Genomic DNA, 13,297 nt, shown 5'->3' on the forward strand with positions numbered 1-13,297 from the left:
ACCTGCACACACATACTGCTCCTGTGTTAGTTCTGCCCTGGCTGCTTAGTTGCAAAGCCACATTCAAGGTCTTTTTCTCAGCAGATAAAGCCATGATTGAGTTTACCTAGTCACGTTCGTCTTCCAATACAGAGCAGCTTGATTACTGGAGGCATTGGAGGAGCTGCCAGGAGTGGCAAAGCTCAGCTGTGGATTAGCACCTGGTGGCAACCTGGCCGTCACCCTTCTCGGCAAGGACCCCCACCAGGAGTGTTCCAAGGCCCTGGAAAGAGTTGAGGCCAAGGGCCATAGGGCACAAATCTGCACAAAACCTGCTTGGACTTGTTTTTATTTTTATTTATACATGAAAAACTGGAAATAATTTTGTGGAGTTTTTTAATTTTGCAGGAGACAAAGCTGGGAAATTTCTCACTGAAAACATCTCAAATGCAATCTAATGATTAGTACCCCCTCCAGGTCACCCCATACAAACAAACAGACATTTAAAAAAATAAACAGTGCAAAAAAAAAAACCTTGTCTTAAAGTGGAAGGAGGCAACATTCCTGAGATTTTGAATAGGATGGCATACAAAAGCTTTTAATAAATTAATTAATTTAATTTAATTTTAAAAATAAATGTTTCAATTATTTCTATACTGCCAAGTAGCCAAAGTTATAGCTGAGAAAGCTATTATTACAGAATCACAGGGGCCAGAGAGCCCACTGCTTAGTGCAGGACATTGGGTGAAATCATCTTTCTCAGATGGCTACCCAGCTGCCTCCCGAAGGCCTCTAGTGTTGGAGAAGGGCCTGCAGCCCCCAGGGCAGGTGCTCCCATTATGCTCGCTCGCTCTCTGCCAAGATTTATGACTGAATAAAAGACGGACGGTTATCCATACTGAGCTGAAAACTGACGTCTCCGCATTTCACAGCTTTGATCAGACACTGCGGCGATCCTCTCGCCCTGCGCCCCGGGCGATTCACTGGTGCTGCAGAGGGCGCTGCAAAATGGGGCAAACTTCCCACATTGCCGCGGGGCTGGGAGGAAGGAAGCCCCCCCTTGGCCTCGCCTGGACGGCCCAGCCGTTCTTGCTCCCTCTGAGACTTGCTCAAATGGCCTCCGGGGCTTGCAGGGCAGCAAGAGGCGCTCCAGCAAAGCGCTGCCCACACTTGGCTCCAGGCTTGCGGCCCAGGCCAGGCGCTCCCCCCTCAGACCGCAGCATGGCCGCCTGTGGCCCTCGGGGGCTTTGGGCCTGCCACGCTCTCCCAGCCAAGCTTCCACTGCAACAGGGGTGGGCACCTTGCAGCCCACCAGGTGTTCTGACCTCCAGGTCACATGATCCCTCAGCAGTGGCTGGGACTGATGGGGAGTGTTGTCCACAAACATCAGGAGGGCCACCACAAACATTTTGTGGTGTAGCGGTGAAGAGCATAGGACAGGGACTCAGGCATCCTGGGTTCAAGCCCCCCTCAGCCATGGAGCCAACTGGGAGACTTTAGGCCAGTCAGACTCCCAGCCCAACCTACCTCGCAGGGCTGTTGTTGCAGGGATAAGATTAAGAGCAGGAAGAGGAGAATGATGTAAGCCACTTTGAGGTCTTTAAAGGAAAACGTGAGGGATATAAATCTAATAAATAAGTTCATTGTGAGGTTGAAAGACAGGGTGAATTTTTAAAAATCAAATATAAATAGAGTGTCACCAGAACACATCAGAAACATTTATCCCCTCTGAAACATCTCAGGAATCGGGTGGGGGGCTGAGAGCTGGACTGTGTGTTCCACAGTATTCTAGGCAAGCCTCTCCCACACGGTGCCCCCCCCCCCCAAGTTGGCCCTGCTGGCTGCTGGTGGCAGGAGCTGTGGCCCAAAACGTGGCGAAGGCACCAAGCTGGAGAAACCGCTCCCCTCAGTTTCCCCACCACAGAATTACGCCGGACCGCATCCTCAGGCTCATTTGCCAGGAAGTCAGATGGGGGCATAGCAATTGTTTATCTGCACGGGATTGTCCTGGTTGCCCTTTTGCCATCTGTTCCTTTGCAACGGAGACCTCTTTCGAGAATTCCTCGAGTCTGTGGTTGTCTGGGGTTGTCACGTCATTGCTGCCTGATCGTGATTCTATGAATGAATGAATGCCCTGTTTTATCAAAAGTCAAAGTTATTTGGGTCATTTCCCCTCTTAATACCATTAAATGTGATGAATCTTTCCATCCAAAAGAGTGGAGTTACAGGAAATGAAAAATTGCCCCCCATTAGGAGCTAGGAGTACTCTTTCCCTCGTGATGCACTCATGATTCCAGCATGCGCTACGGGGAGAACATGCAGCAGGGACTGGCAAGGGGGACGTCTGGGTTCGGGATCTTGCTGAGGTTGCGCCGTTTCTTGCTTAAGCGTCACTTCCCCGTTTGTCCTGCATGGCGTTCGGCAGAGCGGTGGGGCCGCCACCTCTGCATCACCGACAGAGAGGAAACGCATCGCCACAGTACAGTGCCTAGAAGTGCATGAATGTGCCTTTCATAATTGAGATACAGAGGCGCACATGTACAAATATTGCTTTAATTAGAAATAGAATATATCTTAACATAGGCGGGTATACATGACCAGGGGAGCTTGTTTACCTGCTCCGCCTGCTCTGTTGACCTGGTGCTTGTGGCTGATGGACAACTTCAAGGCCTTGGCTGTCTTCTCACGGTTCTCGCTTGTCAAACTGGGCTGGACTGGACAAACGTTTGCTTGGAGAGCTCTCCTCCGGCAGCCCTGCCACACAGACTGCTGTGTCTGCAAAATACCTGTGCCCCCTACCCCAGAGGTGGCAACCCCCCTTAAGCCGAAGCCCCACTGAGCTGTGAAGGTCGCTGAAGTTCACTCAGCCTAACCTACCTTAACAGAGCAATGGAGAGGATAAAGTGGGCCATCCAGAAGAAAAGACCTCGACCACCCTGACTTCATCAGAGGAAGAACAGGCTGTAATCATGGGAGATGCTTACTAAACCTTATCTCAGAACATGGTTTGTTCAAAGCAGCATTAGTGGAAGATTCATGCTCCCACCTCTGGCATGGGGCTCACATACTCCCCTCAATTAGAAAAAGCTTACACGATCAGTAGCTTCCTGAAAAGGGCACCCATTTAATTTCATTTTTTTCTCCTGGCCAATGCAAGGTAGATCTTGTTAGTGTTTGTAAGAGCAAATCATGTACCGTGCGAAGTTTTAAAAATCATTTGTGCTGTGCTGTGCTTTGCTTGTGTTCAAGGATTTATTTATTTTTTTAATGCATGAAGTATCTTTCAGTGTCAGGTACCCTGAGAGTGAGGCACAAAGGGGGAAATACCCATCACAACACCCCTGCAGTGCAGGCTGCAGGCCTTGGAGGGCCCCGGGGCAAGGAGCCCTTCAATGGGCCTCTTCCCTCCATGAGCTGGCCTCATCGCCACGGCTCTCACTGGCTTCTCCTGCCCCTCCTCCTCCTTCCCACTCGCAGGCCAGGGGCAAGAGGCTGTGGCACCTGCTGCTCCACCTTTTCCCACCACTGCTCTCTGGGTCAGAGTGACAGGCAGGATCAGAGGAGCGGGGAGGCTGCAGTGCTGAAGAGCAGCAACTGCAGGGCCCCCCCGCTGGGCTGTGGGCCCTTGTCAGGTGCCCAAACGTGCCAACCCTTGACACCAGCCCCTTCGTTATGTGTGGTCAAAGAAGACAGCATTGTCTGTGCGCTTGGCTCATCGCCTATGGCTTGCAAGGATGGGACCGCTGAGAGTAATGCTGGAATAGCAGACGCCTCCTCCTTCACGATGCTGCCATCTTAGCAAGGAGATCATGCAAAGTCCAGTTTGCCCATGAAGAGCAGTGCTGTGCTGGAGAGTCAGGGCTTCCAGAACATGTGAATCAGCAGGAGAAAGTGCCCCCCCCCAGTCCCCCCTGCTGCCTCTGAGACAAGGTGCAATCCTCACAGTGGCTGAGGGGAAATGGCTTTCTCAGGCTTGGTCTTTAAGATCCAGAGAAGGCCCTTTCTCTTTGCAAGAGACCGGCTCCTCGTGAAGACGAGCAGTCCTCAGACTAGTTTCTTGCTCATGTGGATCAGCACTGCTGCCCACAGTGCTGGCCTCTCCCCTGGGGGCGGCTGTGGGGACTGCCGCAAGGAGCACTGAGGTTCGGCGTCTACCACCACACCACCGCTTAAAAGCGCCAACCGCCTGAGAGTTGGCCTTACCACCAGGAGTCTGAATCAGCCAAAAGGCCGATACGCACCTTTTCACCGCCATTGGCCAAAGGGCCTCAGAGCAAGTGTGTTATATGAGACGCTCAAAGAAACTTCCAGAGGGCCTTCCATCCAGTCTTCTACATAGGGTCAACTTCCTTAGGTGTACCTCTTGGGCCTTCAGGTCATATTCCAGGTCTGAACCTTACAATCCGCTAGCTTAATTGATCCCAGGATGTGCTTTGCTCTCCCAAAAAGCCATTTAAAGGACCAACCTGACTCTCCGGACAACCATCCATATTGTACCTTGAAAGATGGTAAACAATGAGTCCTGCTCTTCTGCTCTTTGTTTTCACCTGTCAGGAGCCCATTGAACAAATGGGGAAAGACACATGAGCTAAAAGGTAGGCGAGCTTTTTAATGGCATGACCAAGAATTCCCTTTGAATAACAAATCTAATAAGACTGCTGCTTCTCATACAAACAAGAAATGATAACCGTACGTATTGATCATCAGTATTTTAAAGTTGTAATCTGGAGTGACTAAAATGCCACGTGGAGCTGTACATGGTCAGCTTTTCTGTGATGCATGCCCGACTTTTGTGGCTGAGAAATATGCCATGCATTTTTAAACCAGATTTTGTTATGATTTCCTTGTTTGCAATTGTACATTCTAGTTGCAATGTGTAAAACATTCTAGAGCTGCTTTCCTAAAGGATGCAAGGGGGGGGGGGTACGTTGACAGAGTTGAACCTCAGATCCTGGTAATGATTCAAGAATGCAGGACCAGGCTATGGAGGTTCTGCATCTAGACCAGGACAGCCGCTCCGTGGTTTGGGAGACGTGGCTCCTCCTTGATGTTTAACACATAGTTGCTCCTTGGTGGAACATTTACAATTTCAAAAGCAAATCCGATTTTCCATTACCAAGGTGAAAATACTTGCATTCCAGCTGTACATTCATTTCAAAGACACTTGGTATCATACAGCACACACTGTCCTTTACACGTTGCATATGCCACGCCTGGTTTTTTATCGCCATTTCTCACCTCTTGATTGACAATGCGAGGTGAAGTTACCTGGCCCTCCCCCCACAACTCAGGCTAGCTCGCCAAGCCATGCGTCACGGGTGCACGCATACTCCAAGTGACTGAAAGAACCCCCCTCCCCGAACTCCCAAGCCCACAGAAACTCCCAGGAAGCATTATGTTGGTCCCTGTATTGAAGTCCCCACTCCCATGATCTGTGGGTAGACTTCTGGGCCCCGGCCACAAGCACAAAACCAAGGAGAGTGTGGTAGCTCTTACTCGAAGGGTCTGTGTCCTGGGGTGCATAGTAAAATTAAGAGTACAACAACGTTAGTGGAAGCGTGGGAATGGATTTGCTAAACATCAACAGATGCAAAACCTTTTCCTTTTATTTACAACTTCCCGTGTGTGTCATATAGGGGTGTGTGTGTGTGTGTGTGTGTGTGTGTGTGTGGTGCATCTGCTAAATTTTAGGACCACGCTAGACATAAAGCGCTGCTCCCAGCTCCTCCTTCATCGATTGTAATAAAACATACCACGGATCATAATGCCACCGTATTCTGCATTTTCCCACCCAGCCACCTGATTTGGGTCTTCGTGAGAGGAAGGGAGAGGTGCACTAAGCTCCAGGGGGACGGAGGAACTATGTGCAGCAGCTCTATTCATGGGCCCAATTCTGTGTCTCTTTTAAACAACCCCCCCACCCAAGACACCAGCAACACGGTGGGGAACTGTAGAAACAAGGGGATAAAGACAGTCCAGTGGGCAAACTGGTCCAGCTTCCTGCTGGATGCAGGCATCCCCAATCTCTGTGCAATCTCTACATCAGACCCTCAACAAAGCAGAGGCCAACGCCTGAAGTCACTGGTTCCTTTCTCAGAATTCTCTTACCATTAAGGTGATTCCTCCTAAAGTCCAACTGGAATCTACCCTCTTATACCTTAGAGCTCCTTAGATGCAGACCCTGGTCTCTGGGGCAGCAGATAACAGATCTGGCCATTTCCCATGTGATAAACTTTCAGTGCTATCACGCTCCCACTCATTCTTCTCTTCTCCAGGTTAAACATGCCCAGTTCCTTCCACCTTCCTTCACAGGACTTCTTTTCCACACTCCTGTCCATCTTGGTTGCCTTCCTCTCCCAGCATGCTCTCTCACACGCAAAGAACTCATGTTGTGGCTGTTAATTATACAGAAAGGGCCACAAAAGGGGAAAATAAACATGTGACAAGAAACTATTAAGTCTTACTGACACCAAACAATAAGTAGTCTTCAAGATATGGAGGAATAATGATGTATATCTAAATAATCTGTGCTGCCAAGGAGAAACATAATTAAATTACTCTTTGGCCCTCATTTGAACCATGGACACAGAGATATTCCTTGACTAGCATGCAAGAAAGTCCATCTCCGGTGTGGAATTTTGCAGACTATTTGAAGCCCTGAAACAAATCACTCTCTTATTTTTGTTCATAGGAGATGGATAATAGCTTCTGTCACCCCCAACAGCAAACTGTAAATGCAATCGGTCCAGCTGGATAGTGCAGATGTGAAGTGGGTGGGATGAAGAAGAATAGCATGAAACAGGAAGGGAAACGCCTTTGGCTATTGGCAATTCTACCATTCTGGGAACTGTTCAGAGTCCCTAAAGTGCTTTGCTAGCAAGTTCCTTGAAAAACAAATCCTGGTAAAGGAATAGAATATTGTGGTGCATCTTCCTTATTTATTGAAAGCCAAAGCACTTCCTGTCCTGGGAGCCATCTCCTATAGAATGCTACGATTATGATGTGTGAGATTCCCAATGCGTGAAGAAGTGAGTCGATATCTTACACACACACCGAGCGACCATCCCATGTTTCAGAGTTAGAACGGTCTGACACACACCTCATGTAGGCATTTGCAGCCTGAAATAATCAGAGCCATGCAATGGGATAGCAGAGGCCACATCCATCTGGGCCACAACCTTCTGTGTATTGGAAAAGGTCCACAATGGAGAACTTGCCGGATGTGCAAAGGAACTCCATGTTAATTCAGAACACTTATCATGCAGGGTTTCCTATGTAGCAATTAGGATTTCATTACTTTGCTTAGTTTTTTCCCATTGAAACTGACTTTATTTAAACGTGTTCCTATTTGATATGTTATTAATATGCCTGGATTATTCGTTTACTGTAAGCAACCTTGAAAGACAGCTAAGATGTGGGATGGGATGGGGCGGGATGGCAGATGGATGAATGTGAATGCATGACAGGCAGGAAACCCCCCACATGTGGAGGATATTCAGGGCCAGCAAAGGGGAATGGGGGCTGAGCCAGCAAAGGCATTCCTGCTGCTCCCTTACCATGTAAGGGCAACCTGGTCTGAATAGGCCTACCAGCCACAGTGCAGAGGGAATCAAGACAGCCATGGATTCACACTGGGGCTGTTCCACAGCTGTGATCCTCAGGGCACTGGGCAGCTCTCAGTCTGTTCTGCAACCCTATGCGAAAAACACGACATCCACACACTTAGGGGTCAGCTGCAGCTACCTGAGGGTCTTAACACTTTCAAAAATGCTTCCAACCCATGGATAGGCAATTTGGTGCCCTCCAGAAGTTTTGGAGTACAACTTCCATAATGGCTGGCCATTAATCATGCTGGCTGGAGAGACAACAGAACATCCATGCTGGATCGGATCAAGGCTCCATCTAGCCCAGCATTCTGTTCACACAGTGCCAATCAGCTGCCTACAGGAAACCCAAAACTAAGACATGGATGCAACAGCACGTTCCCGCCCATGCTCCCCAGCAACTGGCATACTTAGGCATCCTGCCTCCAACAGTGGAGGTCGCATATAGCCATCAAGACTGGTAGCTTTATCCCCCATGAATTTGTCCAGTCCTCTTTTAAAGCCACCCAAAATGGTGGCTGCCAGCACATCGTGTGGATCTGAATTCCATAGTTTAAATATAGATTATGTGAAGAAGTCTTTCCCTTGATCTCCCCTTAATCTTGAGTCAATCAGCTGATTCGGAACCTGGCTCTACTATTGCGAAAGGAGGAGAAAATGTCTTTCTATCCAGCTCCCCCATCTTAGGGCACAAGCCTACAGCCACCAGGCACTGCTTAGGCAGCCATAGGATAGGTTGGAGCTGGGACCCTGCCCACACAGCGCCCTGGCATGATCGTTCCTATGCCAGCTGCAGCTCCAGACCTGCACGTGAGAATTCAGAGATGGCACTGGGGATGAACGAGGCGAGTGTCCCAGCTGGTGTCCCAGCCCCTCCTCCTCACAAACAGGGACGAAAGACATGGGCAGCTCAAATTGGCTGCCTCTGTCTTTTGTAGGGTGGGAGAAGTACAGAAGCGAGAAGTGTGGAAGTAGGGAAGAAGCAGCACCTCCACACTCCTCCCGCCCCCGACAGGACATCCTTTGCCCTCCAAGTCTGGAGGGTCCAGGGCAGCCACATGCCCTTAATATGCATAATTTAGATAGGTTGCAGATTCAGCTTTTCTTGGCCCAGAAATTTTATTTTCAGTTTACAGGACAGTTTACAGTGTAACTGCAGATGGGATCGCTGCGATAATTGAGTCAGAAAGGTCAAAAGAACATAATTAACATACACGTACATGTGCAAACTGATGGAAGTACACAATCAGCTTTCCATATAGATGAAATTTCAAGGGTTACACAATTTAGAATGGAAACGTTGGACGAACAGATGCAGAGCTTGGCATGGGATGAGAGGGGAGCCTGCACGCTATCCCAGCCACCCTGCTTGCGTTTACAATCGTAGCCTCAACAGCAAGAGAGGCAGCCTTCCACCATTCTTTCCGCCAATGTCGGAGCTTTAAGCAAGAGAGGACAGGTGGGTGCCCAGAGAGGCCGCTTAATCCTTTAACCTGCTTAAGCTTACCCCTTGCGGACAGCTTTTCAGTGTAACTAACAAAGCCCAAGAACTTCTCAGGGTGTTCTTTCACCAGACTCTGGGAAATTATAGGGTCCCCGTATCTCCCCCATCCCATTAGAACTCAAGTGACAGAGCAGGCTGGAGTCAGGGCCTGAGGGGAAACTTTCAGAAGGGAAACGGCTGGGCAGCCTCCTTCCATTCACCTCTCCTCTGCTCCGGCCCACAGGCCAGTCCTTGCATAATGCATCCCTCTAGTGCATGAACTGGCCTGGAGAGGGAGGGCCCACAGGCTGCATGGGGCGAGTCACGGGGAAAGGACAGCCTAGCCATGCAAGGTTTAAAAAGAAGAGCATGACGTGGTGCCATGAGCAAAGGCATGACATTCCTGGCCCAGAAATATATTTATTGGACATAATAAATCACTCAAATACAGAGGCCCTAACAATTCATCTTGAGAAATGCAGGAATGAAAGAGCACTGGAGAGATCAGAGAAACAAGAGCACTCATCCCCGAAAGAAGGGGCTTGCCAGAGAGGGAGAACACCTTGCAAGAGCTGGCTGCCAGGAGCAACCAGGCCTCAGCACAGGGACCTTCCCATCTATACTCTTCTGCCTTGTGCACAGCCCCTGGGGCAACAGGGAGAAGGCTGACAGGGTGTATCCTTAGTCTGGGCTCCAGGCTTTGGAGGGCCCTTGGGCAAGACACCCTCAATAGGCCTCCCTCAGTGAGCCAACCTTTTCGCCGCCGTGGCCACCAGCTGTGGTCGCTCCTCATCCTTTCTCTCAGCACTGCCACCACCTGCTCGCTGGGCAGACAAAGAAAACCAGTGAGTAAATTGGCAGGGGCAGCTCCTGCTGCTCCTGCTCAGCACCTCCACTGTCTGCACCAGAGGGAGAGGCAGCGGAACAAGCAGACGGCAACAGTGAAAGGGAGGAGACATTTCAGGGGGCTCTCAGCACATGCCCAGCCATGCCTACCTTTGGTGCTGGCCTAGATTATCTTCCCAAATTCCGGCCTAGATCCACCAACCCTGCTCAAAGTGCTGGTCACCAGGAGGCATGGCCTACCATTAGGTGCTTCCAGGTCAGGGTGACTGTCGCCAAGCAAAGATCCAGGTTCTGCTGGAGTCTGTATGATTCACCAACTGTCTTCCAAGTACCTAGATCTCCATGCCACCACGCTTATTTCCCAGCCCCTCCACTTTTCTGCTTTCCCAGTCCTACCAATGTCTCCTATGATCTCCCCTGTACATTTCCTTCTGAACTCACAGAAGTCAGATGATTTATCCATTTGTCTGTGTTGATTGGCAGTGGTTTTTCAAGCGTTCAGGCATTGGTTTTTCCTGTCTCTTGCTACCTGAGCCTTTTAACGGGAGATGCTGACAACTGAACCAGGAAGAAAACATGAAAATGCGTGCTCTGTCACCAAGCTCAGCCCCATTCTGGGGTGATGTGAGCCTAGCGGCAGTTCAGACCCCGCAATGGCACTGACCAGGCGCTTGCACTTGGGCAGCATCAGTGGTGATCAGAGGTCCATATGGCTCCAAACATGCCCGCCACAGAGCCACATTACAGATGGTAATGCCGCGCACACACGTTCAAACATATGGTCATGCAGCATCGGATGTTGCATGAAAACACTTCCAAAAGGCACAGCCCGGCCAGCAGAGGAGGACGGAAAGCTGGCTTCAGACCTCAGAAGGGCAGATGAAAAGGGAGATTTATTCTTGAATGGTACAACAAAACTTTTAACTGTTGGCCACAGCAGGAGGCACAGCAGGATCCCCGCTTTGGGGATCAACATGCTGTGGACTGGCACCAACACCAACATCCCTAGTGAGTTTAGCTCAGTTTGATCTCCTGCATTTCTTTTTGAAGCTCAGCCCTAGAAGCAAGAAGCCTTTCCAGGAACTGGTGCACTTGGAACCATCTCACAGAGCTATTCCTGGCCTGGAGTCACCTTGATCTGGCAGTTCTGAACATCATTGCCAGATTTGTGGAAAACCCTCCCAAGGCAGGTGGAGTTTCCAGCACATGATCTCTTGGCTCACCCCACTTTCTGCTTCGATAGGATTACACAAGGCTGTCATCTTAATATGCATCATGGGTCTGCCCGCCACACCAAAAAGGCCATCCATGTTTGACAGAAAGAATGGAGAGAGAAAAGTAATGAACACATGAGGAGGTTCCTCTTGGGATGATGGTCCACACTGGATGATGAAGATAGGCAGGAAGGGTGATTTGAAAGATGGCATGGAGGGTATTTGAGGGTGTTTAAACAAAATACTCAAGCATTCTACTCAAAAGAGGTATGAAAAGCTAAATAAGGCATGGCAGGCTTCCCTAGCCTGGTGCCCTCCTGAAGTTTTGGATTATAGCTCTCAGACGACCTGCACATTGGCCATGTTGGCTGGGGCTGGTGGGAGTTCAAATCCAAAACATGTGGCAGCACCAGTTAGAGGAAGACTGAGAAAACTGTGTGGGCTTGAATTAGCCTGCAACAATGCAACAATCTCTCATGCTTCCGGAATTGTGGAATGAGTAATTCCGGTGGGTGAGAAAGGTACAAATACAATGAACGAACACGGTAGTTGTGGGGAATACTGGTGAAACTGAGGGGTTCGCTCTCAAACCCCCACGGCAACTCCATCTCTCCTATAAATATGCTGCCACTCCGGCTGCACCACTCCGGGTGGTGATGGGAATTCCTACCAAGGAACGCAGAGAGCCTTGTCTGCTGCGGATCCCAAATCTCTCTTGGAATGCTGCCACGGATCACAATGCCTCTGACAGGAGAACAGCCCTTCTGTTCCTTGGCCAAAAGCCATAGCAGTCATATTGTTGTCATCCTCATTTTCATTCCGATAGGCGGCCACGTGAAGAATTAACAGTGCTTGCCCTGCGAGCAAAATAATCCCATTTTCTAATTCAGTGGTATAAAAGATCTCACCAGAGATGTGGACTGTGTGCGTGGGTGGTGTCGGCCCCTGAACACCTCCTGGCAAAATAACTACCAAAGATTTGCCTCTCACAACCAAGCCCTCCATTCCCGTGGGGTCAAGGAGTGACCAGGTCCCCCAAGAGGTATTCACAGCATCGTGAAGCTCCTCCTCCTGCCAACCAAGCAGCCGACATCAGCTCGAGAAACTGAGCAACCAGAAGATATTTGCCTAAATAGGTAAGTGACCGATGCTGCAATTCTATGCAAGTATAGACAGAAAGGGGGCCTACTGCTTCCAGGATGCCCAGCTCCCAACTCCCAGGAATTAACCGGCTGGGGCATGCTGGGAGTTGCGGGACTTTTCTGGTTTAAATGTGCATAGCTTGGGCTCTAAGCAGACCAGTCTCCTTTTCCTCCCCTCCTCGCCTGTTAGTTGTGGAGGGGAGCAATTCCCAGGGTGGTGAGCCAAGCGCTACTACCCAGTCGATTCCTCTGCTCAGCCATTCTGCTCCCTGCTTTCAAGCACCTGCAGACACATACAGATGCCGCCCTATCGGATTCAGTTCCCTTCCAGTTCTCAGACTTCGCAGTACAAAAGGCACATGGCCTTTGCTGAAGGCCCTCATTCCAAACACGTGGGCCCTCAGATGCCCTCTCTTATCTATCAAATGCCCTTTCCTTAGCCTGGAAGGCAAGTTAAGTGGCATCTTCTCCTATACTGAGGGCCAAAGAATGGGAAGAAACACGCCTCCTCTATTCGCCATCCTCAGCAGCCCCATGAGCAAATGCCAACCCAGAAACGAGCTCCCCTGACATGCACCAGCCCGTAAATACTGTAGAGAAGGTTTCGCTGCTGGGCTTTGAAAGCAGACGCCACCATCACAAGGCACCTGAAGATCGGAAGCCTATTTAAAGGGCTGCTGCTAGCAGGGACCAGATCCCAGCAGGAGAGCCTTGCATCTGGATGCGGAGGAAACCCTGCATGCGGGAACCACCACAGCCTCCACAGATCATGCCTGGGGCTTTACAGGTTACTTGCTTTGCCCCTTGCTCCTCCTCCCCCCCCCCCAACACGAAGGCCGCTTGACCAGTTCCCGTGCTGACTCCACATGGAATGCTACCTCTCTGGGGATGGTTTGCTTGCAGGTGCCCCACTGGACAGACAGAACCCCCATTTCAGAATACACTGGTGCAGCTGTGTGCTTCAAGGGCAGGGCCCCTCCCCTAACGAGCTCAGCCTGGCTGCTGTGGCATGAGACAGTTGGTCAGACG

Source organism: Varanus komodoensis, unplaced genomic scaffold (genome assembly GCF_004798865.1).
Source record: "Varanus komodoensis strain SLA01 unplaced genomic scaffold, ASM479886v1 scaffold2, whole genome shotgun sequence".
NCBI lineage: Eukaryota > Metazoa > Chordata > Lepidosauria > Squamata > Varanidae > Varanus > Varanus komodoensis.